At 44.1% G+C, this 19,198-nt stretch overlaps 1 long non-coding RNA gene and 1 pseudogene across 2 annotated transcripts in view; both read left to right on the forward strand.

Annotated features, from left to right (window-relative positions):
* LOC143269230 (protocadherin Fat 4 pseudogene) overlaps positions 1 to 14,662 on the forward strand; it is a 46,157-nt pseudogene extending 31,495 nt beyond the window's left edge. The window contains exons 2-3 of the transcript XR_013045658.1: positions 12,810 to 13,030; positions 14,122 to 14,662. The product of XR_013045658.1 is annotated as a protocadherin Fat 4 pseudogene (transcript). The remainder of the gene's footprint in view (positions 1 to 12,809; positions 13,031 to 14,121) is intronic.
* A 1,611-nt stretch (positions 14,663 to 16,273) lies between these two features.
* LOC143269296 (uncharacterized) lies at positions 16,274 to 18,131 on the forward strand. The gene is made up of 2 exons (XR_013045696.1): positions 16,274 to 16,523; positions 17,758 to 18,131. It is a non-coding gene; the product is annotated as an uncharacterized LOC143269296 (long non-coding RNA).
* Positions 18,132 to 19,198: the final 1,067 nt, after the last annotated feature.

Genomic DNA, 19,198 nt, shown 5'->3' on the forward strand with positions numbered 1-19,198 from the left:
GTGTATAGGATTTTAATATATAATGTGTAATATTATTAAGTTTCTGGTTGGAAGAAATGTCTACACAGGAACTACACACATGTGTAATCTGATACCACAATGACTTCACAAGTCACACAGCTTGTGTAACAAATAACAACTAATGCAGATAATCTCTAACACATGGTCAGGTGGCTAAGTGAAAATTACCCTGAAGCCTAGAAGAGTCACTTCTTGCTCTTCTCAAGCAGCTCTGAAAGGTTAAGGGTCAAGGAAGAACCTGAAGAGACACGAGTCAGCAAAATTCTCTTCTTCCTTCATCGTGGGGTGTGGGCACATGTGCAGTTCAATGCCTGCTGTGTCGTCTGCAGGGCAGTTCAACTGGAGATGCAGTGAAAATGACCACAAAAAGAAGACATGGAGCACTGGGCAGTGGTGGCACACGCCTTTAATCCCAGCACTTGGGAGGCAGAGGCAGGCAGATCCCTGTGAGTTCAAGGCCAGCCTGGTCTACAGAGTGAGTTAAAAAAAAAAAAAAGATGTGGAGCCTTGTGATGGTTAATCTACACTGCCGGCTTGACTGGATTAGGAATCTATTGGGGTGGGAAGCATCATCCCATGGACTGAGCACCACCCCAGCACTCGCCTCTCCCTGTTTCCAGACTGTGATGGAGATGTGACCAGCTGCCTGCAGCTCCTGCTTCTGTGTCTTCCCTGCTGTGATGGATGACACCCTCAAATTCTGAGGTGAAATAAACCCTTCCTCCTTTAAGTTGCTTGCATCAGGTGTTCTGTTCCAGCTGTGAGAGCAGTACCTCACAGAATACCTGGAGGTTTCTGCCCCCCTTAAAATGATTTTGCATTGTTTGAATTCCGTTTGAACAATAGAAATCCTTTGCTTCATCCATCCCTTCTGTGACTCCGGTTCACAGCACACCAGTTCCCTTCTTCTATTGTTTAAAATCAGTTCAACAGAGACCTAGTTCAAATTGTGTTTTGAGGAATCAGACTGACCTTTTAAAAATTAGATTCTACTTTTTAGCTACACAAGGGAAAATTTGAGCTTAGGATTTCAAAGGAAATGGCAGGCAGTCTGATTGCCTAACACACTCCCAAGGACTTTGTACCGAGACTGGTGGTCCTCTGTGAGAAGGGGCAGTGTCCCCCAGGCTGGCTGTGAGGAGAAGGAGGAGGCTCAAAGTCTCCAGCCACTCTTTCTTTGAGAGTCTTTGCAGCCACGTGGCAGGTTTCCATTTCAGCTGTGAACTGTGAACTTGGAGCTTCACTTTCTGCCTCTAAAAGGAACACTGGGTTTTATGCCAGGGTGAGGAGAGGAGGGATGAGGAAAGACGCTGGGGAGAGGCGGGTCAGGTGCTGAGCAAGCAGTAGGGGTGGGTCAAGGCTCCATCTAGGAGTCACAGTGGCAGGACCAAGAGCAATGCAGTGGTGAGAGACCCGAGGGAACTGTAGTCTGATATACAGTTCCCTGATTAGCCTCAGGAGGGGCATTGGGCCAACAATCAGTATCCAGGACCCTTCTCCAGCTACAGTATTTCTTTGTTACTTGGCAAAGGAAGAAAAGTCTTCAACACCGAAGAAGCATCTCCATTCAGTCGGGTTGACGGGAGCATTTTGACGCACTTATAATTACCACGAGCATCCAGCATCTTCGTTCTCGATTTCTGTAGTATCCCCGGGTCTCACATCACATCACTGCCCAGGTGACAGCTGCACCATTGTGAATCCCGTCCTTTTAAGAGTGGAATGTTAGTCACTGCCAGTTCGGCAAACAGACCTTATAGCTGTGACCTAAAAGAGCTGTGAGTGTGGTGGGGACGCCCACTGGCTGACAACAGGGTTCTAACAGCCTGGCTACAATGGCTTCTTTTGTCTTCAGAAGCTTACAGAGAATCTGATATTCACAGTTTCTGTGCATCGATTTTGTTGAGAGGCAATCTCCGTATGAAACCCAGAAGTTACTGAATGGATCTCAGTGACACGAAGATTCAAGTCCATGAGCTCCAGGGCCCAGGGGAGCTCTAAGGTTTCCTGGAGCCCGCCAGACTGCTGTCTGTACATGCTGCTTGATAGCATCTGGTGGAGTCAGGATGAAGATGCAGCAGAGCTTAGGGGCTTTTTGTTGTTATTGTTTCCCTTTTATCGTTAAGAGACTCATTTGAAGCAGGAAACAGAGACAAGGCAACATCGAAACTAATACACACTCTTTTGATGAGAAAACTGACCTGTCACCCATCTGACACAAACCCAATCAAAACTGGGCTGGACTAGGTTCACTAGCCATGGACATGGACATGGAGGGCTCAGAGTCACCATCCTGTGTAGAGATCTTCTGAAGGAATTTCCCTAGGACTCCTACTGTGAGAGAAAGAAAGGGCAAAGGGAGTTGGTCACTGGAAAGACATTTCACAGTCAGGCCAGTGATGATGGTCACCTTGATCAGGATGGGTCACCTTAGCTATGCACCTCTCCCCTGTTTACACTCAGACCTCACTGAACCTCTTTGTTCCTTCCTCCAATGTGACTCAGGAACAAATCCCCTTTTTCTGCTTTTCGTGATCAACTGTGTTTTTAATGGACTCATTGAGGACAGGTGACTTGTTGGGGCCAACTCCGATGGCCTGAACACAAAGCAGGAACGTGATTCAGAAAAGGTTTTTAAATTTTATATTCTAATTGCATGTTTTTAAACATCTCTCTGAGAATTTGTTAAAAATAATAAAAGAATAAAATTTCTATGGGAGAATCATACTAGTCACACAAATTGGAAAATCCAGAATGTCAGCAACTTTTGAGGCACTGGGCAGTTTGGGGAATCCACTCATCTTTGCCCAACATTACGTTCCATTTGTCGTACAAAAGACGCATTAATGTGAATCTGGAAATGTACTTAAAGCAATTATTGTAATTCAAAACACTGAATTTTTTCAACATTAGAAACACAAGGAATACTCCAGCCCTGCTTCGTGGAGTGTTTTGTACACATGCTGCTTTTCTTTTGTTCCGTTCATGGCCTCTACTCCTGGGGACGGAGGCTGGCTTTACTCACTGTTTTCTGTCCTTGTCCTTTTGCGTTTAAGTCAGACATTCGAGCATCATGGACACCTCTGCTACAGACTTCTCAACACCTGTTTCTTAGGTTTCACTCTTGTCCCACTAGGGGCTTGTGGGGTGATAGCCTGTCAGTAACGGCTTGTAGGCATGTGACAGGAAACTAGAGACCAGAGTGAACTACATCAAGGCTAACACATGAAAGAAGTCAGTTGGCCAAGAAAGCCCATTTCTGCTAGGTTTCATGTAAAAAGGGAGGGTGCCAGATATGACCATGTAAATGGCCTAACATGGGCTCTGCCTAGTAATTTACCTGGAGCTGAAATATCCCCTCCAGGAGAAGGGAGGCTCCTGAGATGCCACACATCTGGGAAATATGAAATCTAGAAGATTCATGAGGTCCTTCCCCTAGGTTACAGAAACAGTGAGCTACAGCTGGACTTTGAGCATCTGAGCTTCTGGGAGCCACATCCCAACCTGTTGCCCCGCCTTCTGTTCTCCTTATAGCAGGGAAGGCCTCCGTCTCTGAGCCAGGTGTTCAGCACTGGATATGAAAAAGGAAATTTTCTAGCTTCCCAAGAGGGTGAACTGAGATTTTACAAAATTCTGAACAGGAAGTCATTGCTAAAAGTCAGATAATATTGTATGTGCATGCATGTAATTCTGTGTGTGTCGTTCGTATGCACACGTACATGTCCATTTCACCTGTCTTGTAACAGTATACTAAACATGTGCTGTTCACCTAATTTCCCCTGGACAGCCTCTCCTTGCTTAGACTCTGATGATATCATTTCTGGAGGATGCAGATGTCTTACAAAAACTAATTGGCTGAATGACTACAAAATGCTCAGAATAATATTTGCCATTAACTTTGATAATATGTTCCACTTCTTACTGATTTCTGTTACCTTTTAGGGTCTGTCCTCTTTTGCAAAGATATTCCATGCAAAGAAATTTTACTGTTGACCTATAAATATTAAGGGACACAGGCTTTGATAATAAAAATTCCACTTTATAGATGAATATTTGCATGTAAATATTAATGTGAATTTCATAATAATCCATTTTAAGGAAAAATCTCCTCAAATTACCATACTCAAATTTTTGAGTAAATTTACTCAAAAATAACTATTATTTTCAAGTAATCACAATGTATAGATTGTAATGTCCTAAGTAAATCCTAACTGGTTACTTTTGCCCAGGAATTATGAAATATATTTACAATGTAGCAGCGACCCCCAGTGGTCAGAAAAGGATGGGCAACTGTTCATAGTTTAAAAGTCTGACAGCCCCTTCCTTCCAAACTGAATTTTTACAAAGAGTTAAACCAACACTCAGGTTGTTTGATCCAGGCAGGAACTAGTATTTGTAACTCTGTAGTTTATAAAGAACTGTGAATGCATTGTAGCCAAGTTGTAATTACAAGAATATTAAATCATTGCTCAAAGGCATTTAACTGTGCACAAATCAAGACTTTCTTATAAATTTTTGTAGCATCCTGAAATTCAGAAGTTCCTCTAAACATCTACCTATCATGGAGGGGAAAGTGAGAAATAGAAAGCCACCTGGCCCCATCGTATTTTTACTTAAAGGTCTGAAAGACTCATATCAGATATTTCACTCAAAAATAAATATCTGAAAGGAATCACCCTCACATCCCATGCCTGGATTTCTGACAGAAACCTAACCCTAGTCTCAGGCTGCTGGTGGCCATGCTATGCTGTCTCCTCCTGCTGCGTGCGCTAGGTCAGTTAAGAACAGAAACAGTAAACACACTGACTTCCCTCTCACCGATTCCTTCTGCCATGCTCGTCCTTTCCGAGAATTTCCACACTGTTTTGACAGTTGCATCCCACTTTCCTCCTCTGCTGGGCTTCTTCACAGTGCTCTGTCTCTTGTTGCTTCTAGACACCTAAGGTGTTTCTCCTCCCTGCATTTGTTTGCAAGATTTCTTTCAGCATCTTCTAGTAGCTGAAGATGGTATTCAGTCTTGAGTGTGTTTAACTGGCCTGGTGTCCTTGAGTGTCCTCAGCCTGCCTTGATGTTCACATGGCCCATGTCTAGTCTAAGGGATCTTCTGCAGTCTATTCTAAGTCCTCCTAACCTCACCCTTTCTTAATACAGCAAGTTCTAAATCTATCAATGATGCATGAACATCTCAAGATTCCCCCCAAAGTGTGTGTGTGTTCCTCAGCACCTCCACAGAGGCAGCTAATAGCATTCTCAAATGTCACATCTGGTCTTTCCCATGTCACGTAATGTCACCTCACTCCTTTGTGCTCCTCAGTACTGCTAGGTTTCAAACCTGGGACAAACAGCTGAGGTGCCTATACAACATGTCAAAATAGACCTGGCCACCAGGTTCTCCCTGCATCCCTCAGTTCCTACCTGTTAAAGGGTCCTCCTGGCTGGCATACCCAGCCCGCTACCCTGACCTTCTCCAGCCCTGGGGTTGGGCTGCCCTTCTCCTAGCTACCCTTCCTTAATCCAATCATTTTGGTTAAGTGCTATGTGTGTACCTTTGGGCTTCCTGGCTGTTGCACCTGGTTCCCCTCTCTCCTCTCTCCCTTCCCTTCCTCCATCTCCTCTCATGGCCCACCTCAGTCTGGTCATGTCCATTCTGGGCTCTCCCAGTGTTTTAGCCTCTGGCTATGCTCTCCCACATATCTACAATAAACTTTCTCCTTCATAATACCTAGGAGCAGTCTCATGTATCCCTTTCCTTTTTTTTTTTTCCATTCAAGTACATACTTTATTCAACTTAGATGCTACTCTTTGTCTATCTCTCATTCAACAAACATTCATGCTGGGGCGTCCCTCCTACATGCATGCATTCAAGTCTGTACTGAAACTACAGCAGTGAGCAACAACTTGGCCAAAAAAAAAAAAAGGCTTCACAGGGCTTACATACAAGAAGGTAGGCTCAGGCAATACGCAATATCAAAATTTATATTGGGGGATCAAGAGTGCTGCGGGTGTCATTTGACATTTTTAGTGGCATGATGAAAGCTTCACCAGGAAGGTGGCGGCTGAACCTCTTCTTGGAGGGCATGAGAACCCAGATGTGTGAATATGTAGAGGGGTTTTCCAGGCAGAGGATATGGTAAATGCAAACACTCTGAGTCACCTGGCCCAGAACTATGAGACCTGTGTGACTGGAGCTCCATGGGAGCTTCAAGACAGGAGGGAGGGGAAACAGAGGCAAGCCAGATCTGGCGGAGACTTGACAACCAGTGAAAGATTGTGCTTTCAAGATGAGACGGGAAGCCCCAGTTCTGGACAGAAGAGTCATGACTTGGCTTCTGTTTTTTTTTTTTTTTTTTTTAAACCAGGGTTCCCTTGCCTTTTCTCTGAGAAACCACAGTTTGAAGGTGAAGGTGTGGTCAGTAAAGGAGGTTGGAAATGATATTGACTTCACAGATTCACAGCTACAGGGCCGTGAAATGATATTGACTTCACAGATTCACAGCTACAGGGCCGTCCTATACGCCCTATGAACTCGCAAGCTTAACACTTGGGAAGACTCAGAAACGTTTGAGGAATGCTTTAATGTTCTAGAAATCACTGTCCAAACAATGTTACAGCAACTCTGAGAAAAGCAGGAGACTGTCCCAGAAATGGATCAATTTTAAGATGAGCGTAAGATTCAGGTATGGGAAAACCTGGAGTAAATTTCAGTTTCTGGTTTCAAATGAGTATCTCTATTTCATCCTATATGGATTTTAGAGTAATCTTGTCATTTACTCATTTTTATTAAGTCGCTTGGGTTTTGTTGTTGTTGTTGAATAAACTATAAAAATATAAGAGCATACCAATGCAATAAAATAACTAGTCTATTGATGTGGTTTTTATAGGGGTTGTCTACTTGACAGGATATAGACTCACCTGTGAGGCAAGTCTCTGGCAGGCCTGTAAGGGATTGTCTAGGTTATGTTAATTGAGAGGGAAGACTCACCCTAGGTGTGGAGGACTAATCCTTGGACTAAGCTCCTGGACTGTGTGGAAACAAAGCTCTCTGAGCATGAACACTCATCTGTCTTCATGCTCTGACTGAGGCTGCACCATGATGAACTGCTTCAAGCTCTGGCCTCCCGATTTCTCCACTGTGATAAACTGCACCCTCCAACTACGAGCACAGACACCCTTTCTTCTTTCATTGGTACACTGTATCACAGGAACAGCAAAAGTCACCGAGTGAAGAGTGCCCCAAACCTCCAGAATGTTCCTTTGAAGTCTCTTTGTGTACTGGATGCATAGGTATGTATACATCTGAGACATTCGAGGCTCCACTGTCCAACAACCACGTACATGGGGAATTAAAGGTCATGCCCCTGTCCTGGGACACAGTCCATGGTATTCTTTACCCACCTGATATTTAATGAGAGTAAAGAGATGGAATTGCTTTTAAAAGAATGTCTTGTCTCAGCCACTGAGATGGCTTAGCAAAGAGGCTTGCCAGCCAAACCTGATGACCTGAGTTTGATTCTTTGAGACCCAGATGGTGGAAGGAGAGAACTGACTCCTGTAAATTGTCCTCTGGCCTCCACGAGCATGAACAACATATGCACATACACATAGAAAATAAATTAATATATAATATTTAAAAAATAAAATATGTTTCATTGCATTCAGCATGAGATTGCAAAGAAACCCTACCTTCTTATGACCACAATGTATGAATCACAAAAGGTTTTTCAAAGTCTTTCAGAGAATGGGAATCTATCCAGAGGCAGAACTTTCTTGTTCCATGAGATCCCTGAAAGGCACATGCGCAGGCTGCATCACCGGACTTGTTTCTACAGGCTGGGACGCCTCAGCATATCCTGCTTCATGTTCCCTCTGCTTCTCCTCTGGCCTGGCAGAGAATTCCCACGCTGGCCTTCTTCCTCGGACTCAGTAAATCTTTCAGCATCTGAGGAAAGTTCTCCCAGGAGTACAGGATGGCTGCATGTGATGTGCTGCCTCCATGCAGGGTTTGGTCACAAAGCCAAATGCAGCTCTGGGCCTGGTTTGTATCTCAGTTATCAGAGGATACAGAAAACCACCATCCCACAGACCTCCGCCTGCCCTGAGAGCTGTGCCGCTTCTGACACCATCAGGATGCCAGATTCTACTGACTTTTCCTTCGGCTTCATCCAGTGGCTTCATCCAGCCCAGCGCTTTGCACCAAAGGAAGGCAAAGAGTTACAATGATACACACCCCACAATGAGACTCAGCCACAGATTTGCCTGGGGATAAAGCCGGCTTCCCAGACATGGTCACTCATAATCTTCTATTTTCTGTTTAGTGTGTATTTCTGCAGGTCCCTAGACCAATGTTAAAGAATTTGATTAGCATGTGTTCCCCAAGACTCAGTCAGAAATGCTATAATAATATCCACCTTGGCTCTTTGGGGACCACACTACCCCCAGTCTTGATTTTTAAAGTACATGTGGTCCCAAGGGCTTTTAGCAAGAAAGTGGATTTAGGTAGGGTTCTATAATACAATGGCTAATCTTGGTGTCAATTTGACACACCTGGGAAGAGGAAATAACAATGGAGGAATTACCTCCAGATTAGCCTATGGCCTTGTCTATAGGGCACTTCTTAATTGCCAATTGGTGTAAGAGAGCCCAACCTGACAGGGCTATACCACACCCCCAGGCCTTGGGTCCTGGGATATATAAAGAAGCCAGCTGACCTAGAGCCTGAGGGTAAGCCCGCCAGCAGCATTCCTTCATAGCTTCTGCTTCAGTTTTTGCCTCCAACTTCCTGTCCTGGCTTCCCTTGAGGATGGACGAACTGTAACCTGCAAGCAGCCAAATAAACTCTTTTCTCCCAAAATTGTGTTTGGTCAGTGTTTCATCACAGCAACAGGAAACCAAATTAGGTCATAGGCTAATGTGGAAAAATGACCATGACATCTTAAACTTAAAAACTTTTAAAGGATCATGGGATACAAGTCCTTGAAAAAACAAATGTATACATACACACACGTGTTCATGTGCTTCAATATAGGCACAGAGATAGAGATCTCTGGAAACATACGCTGTCACTGCATTGTTTTTTAATCTTGGTTTTTATAAGTCTGCACCTTCAGCTCTGCTCACAGAGGATTTTGGAAAAGTTGTAGTGAGAGGTAGGGCACAAGCACATAATATCCTTTCATTATAAACCTAATTAATTTTAATCTTCATGAAAATCTAATAAAGAACTTCTCAGAAGACAGATGGAATAAATTTACATCAGATTTTTAATTTAATATCTAGTATTAATTCACTGAATTAATGTATATTTTACTCAGAATTTTATAATGTTATCCAAATTATACAAGATTCAGTATGACAGGCATTTCCATCTGAACTGAACATTCTTATAACACTGCTGAATGGTTTTTAAGCTACATTAAACAGAGACTCATTTTTTGAATGTAAGAAACTTTTGTCACCACGAAGCTTGCCTCAGTGGGAGTTAGTAATGACGTAACAAACAGTAGGCTGTGTCCCCCCCCCCGGGTTATGGTGTAAAGACTGTCTCAACTGGCTTTTAAGCACCTAGCCTGACCCATGACCACAGAATTACATTGACCTCTGCCTGGACCTAGGAGTCAGTATAAACCCTTCTTTGTAGGAAACTCAATGACCTCAAATATAGTAAATTAATTTTAAAGAAAATATGTACATGCTGGTGTTAAAATACTTCGTATGTGTTCACCAAATAGAGGAGAAAGTGAATCAAGACACACTCAGCCAAGCAGATCCTAGATTTATGTTTTCTAATATGCAAATATAATTCTAGATAGAATTTTGATACAAAATTATTCTACACTTGGGGGACATCATTGAATTTGTCTAAAATTAGCTCTTGTACAGTCACAATAGTTCTGGCTGATGTGATAAATACGTTACAAAATGCAAATTAAGGGGGTGCTGTGGTGGTATTTTGTTCCCCAAAATATTGTGTACCCTAATAAACTTATCTGGGGTCAGAGAACAGAAAAGCCACTAGATACTTAGGATAGGCAGTGGTAGCACATGCCTTTAATCCTAGCATTCCAGAGGCAGAAATCCATCTGTTCAAGGATACGAGACTTATGCCTTTAATCCCAGAAAGCAAGCCTTTAATTCCAGGGAGTGGTGGTAGAAAGCAGAAAGGTATATAAGGCATGAGGACCAGAAACTAGAAGTATTTGGCTGGTTAAGCATTTAGCTGGTTAAGCTTTCAGGCTTCTAGCAGCACAGTTCAGCTGAGAACCATTCTGGATGAGGACACAGAGGCTTCCAGTTTGAGGAAACAAGATCAGCTGAGAAGTTGGCCAGGTGAGTTTAGCTGTGGCTTGTTCTGTCTCTCTGATCATCCAGTGTTCACCCCAATACCTGGCTCCAGGTTTGATTTTATTAATAAGAACTTTTAAGATTCTTGCTACAGGGTGCAGATTAATTCCAGCTTACACTGCAAGCAGTATGGTTTGTCATGGCAGAGAAGTCAGAGCAGCTAGCTGGGCACATGACACCTGCAGACTGGAAGCAGAGAGACAGGAATGCATGCACTCGGTTGCTTCTCTTTTAGGCCACCCTGGGACACTAGCTCGTGGGTAGGTGCTTCCTACATTTAGGATGGGTCTCTCCACTTTAATTAACCTAATTTAAAATATTTCCCACAGACAGCTCAGAGGTTTGTTTTCATGGTGACTATGAATAGTATCAAAGAGAAGAAAGCGACCACCAGGTGGCAAATGGGTACTTGACTGCAGTGACTATGAGCACTGGGAATGGGACCTTTCTCTACTGTCCTGTGAAAAAGTGGACCTGGGGGTAGGGGTGTAGATAAATGTTGATCTCTTATCTGGGAAGTAAAGGGCTGGGAATTTAAGGATTATTAGTATAAATAAGCATGAGAACATGAAGAGAGAAGACAGGTGTCAGCCTGATCTCTGCGGTTTGAGCATCCATAGAGATGTCATTCGAAAAAGGCCATGCATTCACAGGGTCACAGGGCAGGAGCCACATGCCCCGGCTGGCCCTGAGGATGATCTGTCCTACCAGGAAAGAGAGGTAAGGAAAATTTCTCCTGTCTCCTGGAGGTCCAGATTCAGCACACAGGAAGTCATCACCCCCTCACCTGAAGGCCTGCTGCTCAGAAGGAAACCAGAGAAAACTGTCACCAGGGGACCCAACCAAAGAGAGGAAAAGGAAGACGCCATTCCCAGTGACTTCTAGCTTCTATTAGTCATGGAAAGGGAAAAAAAATTAGCAAATGGTTGTATGGAAGCTCCATTTTTAAGGACAAACCTGCCACCCTGTGGCAAGAAGAAAAATACACTTTAAAAAAAAAAAAAAAAAAAAGCCTGCTGGGCATTTCAGCCTAACCTAGTGGAGGACCCACAGCATGAGATTTCAGGGTTATTATATCATGTATGCTAAATATTACTTTGTATTTCTGTTGGTTCATTTTGAAGCCTTAAATCATCTTAGGAGAGAACCAAATAGCCTGGTTCAAGGAAAGACGTTTGTCTTTGTCTTAAAGAATATTTACATATATGTTTATGAATGTCAAGAATGTATGATAATTTAGACTAAAAAAAACAGAGAAAAATATATCCTTCTCAGTTGTTAACATGGTGTTCACACAGATAGTCAAGAAAATGCTCTCACTTCTCTTTCATATCTGCTGTCCATCTTCGCAGAAAGCAGCCTTCTACCTAGAGAATTGCATCCCGCAGAGAATTCTCACCACAGTGGTGTATGTTGACTGTCTTGTTAATTAATAGTGTACAGGGTGGTCCCTGACTCACTATCAGGACAGAAGTCATCAGGGCACAGTGGAGAGTCACCAAGGGCACCCACTGCAGAGGCAGGCAGAACCTGGAGGTATGGGGAGTGCAGAGGACTTGGGGTCTCTTTCTGAGTGGGAATATCCTTGCCAAGAAAATGAGGTGGACATCTGGGTTCTATAAATTTTAAAGGATTAAATAAGATGATTTAGCTTAATGACTGTCACAGATTATGAAAAGAGTGGTGGCTGGTGGGTACTGGATATCCAAGGACACTAGAGAATAATTTTTAAATTTTGTAGAGTGGAGTAATAGCATAATAGATATGTAGAACAAGCTATCTTTGCAAGTGGTGATGTGTTGAATTCCTGTGAATGGACTAACATGATACTGTGGGGCACTCTGGCTGTCATGTGTAGGCTGCCAGAACTGTGATCCCTCAAAATTCATGTGTCTCCAGGAATGACTGCACACCTCAGTCCCAGCCTGTGGAAGGCAGAGGGAGGAAGACTGTGAGTTCCCGTATAGCCTGGACTCCACGGAGGATAAAAATGAAGAGTGCCAGGGATGTGGCTCAGTGGTAAAGGCCTATTCTAGCATGTGCAAAGGTTTAGATCCCATCCCCCAGACCAAAATTAATCAGTTATTTAATTTAAAGATCACATGTTGAATCCCTAACTTTGGAAACACAACATTCAGGAGACATTTAGGGTCATATGAAGTCATAGCATTGGACTGAATCAAATATTTCTCCTTCTCTCAACCTCTCTTTCTCCTTCTGTCTCCCCCTCTCTGTCTCTGCCTTTCCCTTCCCAGGGTGGCATTATCAGAAGCTAGCTTCTGACTTAGGCTCCCAGCATCAGTGTAGTTCAGGGGCTGCTACATGTCAGGGTGTATGAAAGGGAGGTGTGATGGGTCTTGGTTTACTTTTGTGCCCTCATAGGTGTCCAGAGGCGTTGATTGCTCAGCAGTCATCTCTTCCACATTTTTATTCTCTGTTTGTTCCAGGCTTGGAGCTGGAGAGAAGTCCAGGAATTCTGAAGGACTATGAAGGAGGACAGTCAATGACCTGTCCCTGTCAACAAGTGGTGTCTTCATCTGGACATCCTGGGAGCAGGCTTGCAGAGGTTTGGACTCTGCAGCAGACAGTGTCTGGCCTGAAGGTGTCAATCCCAGGGACCTCTCCATTTCCACCACTGCAAAAGAGTCAAGGAAGCAGTCAGTGCCTGGTAAGTGAGATGCTCCCCTCCGTTCAGCGCACCTCAGCACTCAGGCTCCTGTAGCAGTGGGACGGGCATTCCTATGAGCTCGGCTTGAGTAGCGAGGGCAGCCCCTCTTTCTGGAGACGTAGTAACTCCTCAGGTGTTTCTGGTGACCATGCAATATCATGTTTTCTCAGATGCTTGCGTGTTCCTTCCTGTTTGGGCAGTGTGTACATGTGTAGTAATCATGGGAGGAGGTGAAAGCTTTCCCTTGGTGTTTGGTCCTGTTACCCTTCCTTTTGTCTTGGAAACTGTGCCTCTCATTTCTTAGAAGTTTGCTATTAGGCAGTTTGGTCCATAATTTTCAAAACTTACTCATCTCTGCCTGCTTCTTTCCGTTTATGGTATCACTCATAAGCTCCCAGAAGCATGAATTTTTGTGTGGGTTTAGGTATCCAAACCCAGCTCCACATTCCTGAAAGGAGTTCAAGAACCCTGACTTTCCTTGAGCTCCCATTTCACAGACTTTTTATAAGTGACATGAAAATTAATTTAAGAAGGTGAAATCTTTAAGCTTGAGTGTGACTTTATAGTAGAGAACACATCAACATGATCATGGACTTGGGTCACTGCTGAAGAACCACAGAGAAAGAGAAAGAAAAAGAAAAGAGAGCAAGAAAGAGATAGAGAGAGAAAGAGAGACAGAGAGAGAAGAGGAGAGAGAGAGAGAGAGAGAGAGAGAGAGAGAGAGAGAGAGAGAGAGAGAGAGAGAGAGAGAGACTCTGCCCCCACTTAGCAGTATTCCACAGGTCCACCATACTCTCACTATAATTTCACAACAGACACTTGGAATATGGAAGGAACATTTCCTCCAGGACAGATTCAGAGTTGCATTGCTCTGGAGTCCGATTTCATCTCAGGAAAAATCAAGTGTTACCAAACCAGAAAATTCTTGCTGTCTTCAAGAATCCCAAGAAATAAATTAGGAAGGAGGTGACTGTATTGTATTGGTGCATGGGACTGCTTAGTTTGGGCAGTGACATGTGTCCTTTGGCACATGCCTTGAACATAATGAAGTATGGCTGTCACTCACTGTCTTGCATTGTCTCTCATTATAGAGAATGAAGATGAGGATGGTGAGCCAGAGCCAAAGCTAACCTGCCAGGACTCCCGTTCTTCCTGTGTGTGGACATCCAACGCTAAAAGGAAGATCTGAGTCTCCTTTGAGTGCGGATCTCACTCCTTCCCCTCCTGGCTTTACTCACCTTGAAGACTGCTGTCTGGCATGGCTTGAGCAGGTGTGGGATTGTAGATGGCAGAGGTGGAGAAATGGTTTGGACATTTGCTGGCTGAATCTCCTTTAGCACCATCACCATCTCTGGTGGTAGGGTGGGACTCCCAGGGTAGGACACAGAGTCATCGACACTGCCCGAATCCTCCAGCCATTGCGGTCACAGACTGTTGTGGCCATAGTCATAGAGCTGACTGCCTTCCAGGTGGGAAGGTGCCAGGCTATATCCTTGCTTTGGCACCTCTAGTGGTGTGGCCTGGACAAGACTAGCAGACAGTGTTGGATAGGAAAGGACTAAGGAATTGGGATCTAAAATATTATCACACGGACTGCTATAGACAGGCAGGGAGAGTGGTATTCTGGTCACTGAGAGTTACAGTGAAGTCCAGGGATACACCCCCCCTCCTGTCAGTGCTTCTTGTGAGATCCCACTGGAGAAAACCTGGACAGGAGAGTGCCGAGGTAGAGATCAGGCTCTGGTCAGTCAGCGAAGTCAGCATGTTCGTGCTAACTCCTTGGTAGGGGTAGGCACTGTCCATGAGCTGCTGGCAACAAGTGCTGGAGTCCGATGCCAGGAGCCATGCTGAACTCACAGCTGGGTTCAAGACCCTGGAGAAGTTGCCCACACTTCCTGCTGAGGGTGTGGCCTTCCTCAGCAGAGACACAGAGGGCTGCAGAGCACATTCTGTCCCAAAGAAATTTTCTGTAGGAAGCAAGAGGACAGTGGAAAAAATGGTGAGATGAAAGCTTTGTAGCTTCCTGTGACGAGCTGTGTTATCTCCAGTTTTACAGCCTGGGAGAGTCTAAGACCTACGTTCCCTCACATACCCCAAAGAAAATGGTTCAGAATGATCATTGGTACTGGATAGGATGACACTCATTCGATGAACTGCTCCTTCTTCCTGTGTGGGTATGGAATTCCTAGTTGATCCACTTGGACCCTTGCTCTGATCTGGACACTGCCCTTCCTTGGCCCGCATTGCCTTGTTCTTATCCCTGCTGTGACACTGCTTCACAACTGTGTTCAGAGGCAGAAAACGGAAGTGTTTAGAGGTGGGAGAACCTTAGACAGTTTCTCACGCCTGTGCTTTCAGCCTGTTCGGAGCAGTTCCTGCTCTACAGAGAGAGACAGTGTCTCTCCGCATAGACCAGTCCGGCCTGGAAATCACACAGATTGCCCTGCCTCTGCCTCCCGAGAGCTGGTGCAGAAGGCACATGCCATGTCCACTTGGCTTGACACTACTATGAAATGATAACTCAGGAAATTCATAGATAGGTACTGTATTTAGCTAATTACCCTTCCTGGTCCATTCCTTGTATACTTTATGACCTCTTATTATTTATATAACCATTAAACACATATGCATATATGACTTCATGAATGTAACCTGCTGATATTTTTCTTTCTTTTTTTACACCCGTTTACTGAGACCTCTTGAGATTGCTAATGTATTTTGGGGTTCATCTCTGAATAAGATTGTTTCTCAGTTTAACTGTTGGTTAAAAATTGTTCTTAAAGTGTTCCTCAGTAACTGTTAATTTTTTAAACTCTTCTAGTGAGGCATCCTTGTGAGAACCACCTCCACACCTATCAGTTGTCCTTGTGCAGACAACAGCTATATGTGGAGTGCCCAGTCACACTTGATAACATCCAACACCACCCATGCATGTAAGATGTGGGGAATATTGCGGAACATGGGCTTCATGGAGCGTGAGAGCCAGGGACCAGAGCAGGATACTGTTTTCCATACGTGACAGCTAACCTTTGCCCAGACTAATCCCAGCAGTGTGCATGCCTAAACATGGTTCGGGAAATGGCAATGCCTTGTGCCTTGGATTTAAAATCTGTTGTTATCTGAAGCATTCTGTTCCAAACTGCCTTTGTGTACCTCCAGGGCATCTCTGGAGTGCCTTCTTGTACTTTTAGATTTTCTAACCCTGAGTACCAGGTTTTCTCCCTTCCCCCATTTACTGTGAGTCTGTCTCTCATGTAACTCCCTCGATATTTCTTCCACTACAGTAACTGCCCTTTTCAGAACCCACAGCCCTCTTAATCTTTTCCACTTTCCTTTTTTCATCCAGAGAAGTCCAAGTAACTCCAAAACATGGCAGCCATTCTCTCTGTCTATGTTTAACATTTATTTGGTGAGTGTGGAGACAGGCCAGTGTAGAACATCCTAGACTTGAAGGGACCTTCATCCCTTCAAGCTCTGCATGCTGTGATTACCGGTGTGTGCCACCATTCCTGGTGTGAACATTACTTTTGGAATATCCCTGAATTTGACATAATAAGTTAACAGTAGTGGAGGGAGTCTGTCCCATTCATGGTATTGAGTGCTAGATCTCTGCATACCTTCTTCATGTTCCCAGGGTCTCTTGAGTTTAGCACCATCAAGATGGGCCTGATTTTATTCCCTGTTTACTTGCCTCTTAAGACTTGACAATACAGAGCCCAGAGCATGGAGACACTCTTATCTCCTTGAGGTGAATGGAAAACACTTGAGAGTAAACTGTCTGTCCAAAATCACATACCTAGTAATAACCAAAGCTAAATCTGGCATTTGACTTGAGATAGCTATATCAACATCAATAGTATCCCCATTAAACAAAGATTTAAAAGTGTAGTAAAAATAACTGGGAGAAGGGATCCACAACACTTTGTAAAGTTTCTTTCCTTACCGACATGGTAAGAGGGATAGTATCAGCAATCCACAGTACAATGGCGCTAGATCATTGGTTCTCCTTGTCTCATGAGCTGACCTAGTGGCCAGTGTGTCCAATACCAGACAGCACTCACTGGTCAGTGGTCACAGCTTACCTGTGATGATCCAAACCTGTGCATCACTGTGGAAACAGAAAGATTCTAGCAGGTGCTGGTATGGTTACAGGGAGATTGATGTCGTAAATCAGGCAGCAGCCAATGGCAAGGTCAGATTCCAAGCTAAAGGATGGGGTTGGTTGGAGAGGATGCCAGGAGACCAACAGTAGCCATGGAGGCTGAGGTGTGGGCTAGTGAAAGGAGGCAATTCTGGCATGGAAGTCTTGCTTCCCATGATGTCTAGCCTATGTATCATGGCAGTTCTTTTATGGTTCACTGATGAAAATGTGTATAAAGTGCATATGATGTGTCACATTCCAACAGAAAGTGTCCCATCACCATATACTGTACATACAGTCAGTAGCCTTGGACAGGAAGGAGAGGAGCACCTAGATTGAGGGACTCAGATGAGAAACTCTTTCAGTTGATCTTATTTATGGGCTGTCAGCATCTTTGCATGACTCAAGGAAGAGAATTAAGGGCTCCTTTATGGCTGTGTTGAAGGGCAGGGCTGAGTGCATTGAGTGCACATTGGATGATGAGCTCCAAGACGCTACTCTTTGGCTTTCTTCTCTTGGAGTCCAGCCTGGGACAGTACACACTAAGGAAGGTCTGTCTTCTCTGCTTTTCATCCCTTCTTTGTAGGATTTCATCCTTGGAGCCGCTTGACGCTGCATCCTTACACACTCATGGGTGATATTACTGTGAAGTTCCAGGAGCAGTGGTCTTCTGTTCCTCATGAAGATGCTTGTAATTGGAAGCCGCTGGGAGAAGCAAACAGCTGAGGGGCTGATGGTGAGTCAGGCTGTGCATGTTCCCTCTGTCAAGCCTCGGTTGCTCTTCTGCTGCCCAGACTCACCTACCTCTGGATGTTTTTTCTTCTTCTCCTCTATTGTTTTCCTGAGATAGGCTTGTTTCTGTAGCACCTGTTGTTCTAGAACTGACTGTGCATCTCATTCTGGCTTCAGACACATGGACAGTCTTTTTTCTTGCCTCCCTTCTTATAGTGCCAAGGTTTTGAGCCAGTGAGTCTGGCTGCTTTCTTTCTTCATCCAAAAGTATGAGTGTGACAGCTACCAAAGCTTCTTCCAGATCACCACACTGTGGTTGATATATTGTTCACCCCCATAAACTTCTCTGGGGGTCAGAGAACAGAACAGCCACAATATTAAACATAGAGGTTAGGCATTGGTAGCACACGCCTTTAATCCTAGCATTCCAGAGGCAGAGATCCATCCAGATCCCTGTGAGTTTAAAGCCACACTGGAAACAGCCAGGCATGGTGACACACACCTTTAATCCCAGAAAGTGGTGGCAGGAAGCAGAAAGGTATATAAGGAGTGAAGACCAGGAACTAGAAGCCTGGTTAAGCTTTTAGGCTTTTGAGCAGCAGTTCAGCTGAGATCCTTTCTGGATGAGGACTCAGAGGCTTCCAGTCTGAGGAAACAGGATCAGCTGAGGAATTGGCGAGGTGAGGTGGCTGTGGCTTGCTCTGCTTCTCTGATCTTCCAGCGTTCACCCCAATACCTGGCTCTAGGTTTTTTTTTTTTTTTTTAATTAATAAGTACTTTTAAGATTCGTGTTACACCACACGCTCTGTAGAATCCTGGGCTTCTAGCATTCTCTGCCATGCTTGGGTCTGAGGCCAGGATAAATAGAGGATAGATAAAATATTGGAACACTTGGAGGAAGAAGGCATTTTTTTGGTACCGGATGCTGGGTTACATGAAAAAAGCAAAGTAGGTATTTTTGCTTTATAAGTAAAAAGAATAACAATTCCTTTCCCATCTCAGTGTATCTCCACAGACAGGAAGGTTTTGGATTTTTCTTTTTTTTTGAAATATGGGGAAACCTTGTGTCTTTTCTCATTTTGGTTTGTATTGTATCATCCTTTCTGTCAGTCACTGGTAGTTTCACAGACTGTATTGTGGCATGGTACTAGTATGCATTTCAATATGTTTCTTATTCTAACTGTGTAGCATGAATCTTAAAAGTTCTTATTAATAAAAATAAAGCCAGAGCCAGGTATTGTGGTGAATGATGGAAGATCAGAGAAAGAGAACAAGTCACAGCCACCTCACCTTAC

The sequence above is a fragment of the Peromyscus maniculatus genome, chromosome 18, assembly GCF_049852395.1.
Source record: "Peromyscus maniculatus bairdii isolate BWxNUB_F1_BW_parent chromosome 18, HU_Pman_BW_mat_3.1, whole genome shotgun sequence".
Classification (NCBI taxonomy): domain Eukaryota; kingdom Metazoa; phylum Chordata; class Mammalia; order Rodentia; family Cricetidae; genus Peromyscus; species Peromyscus maniculatus.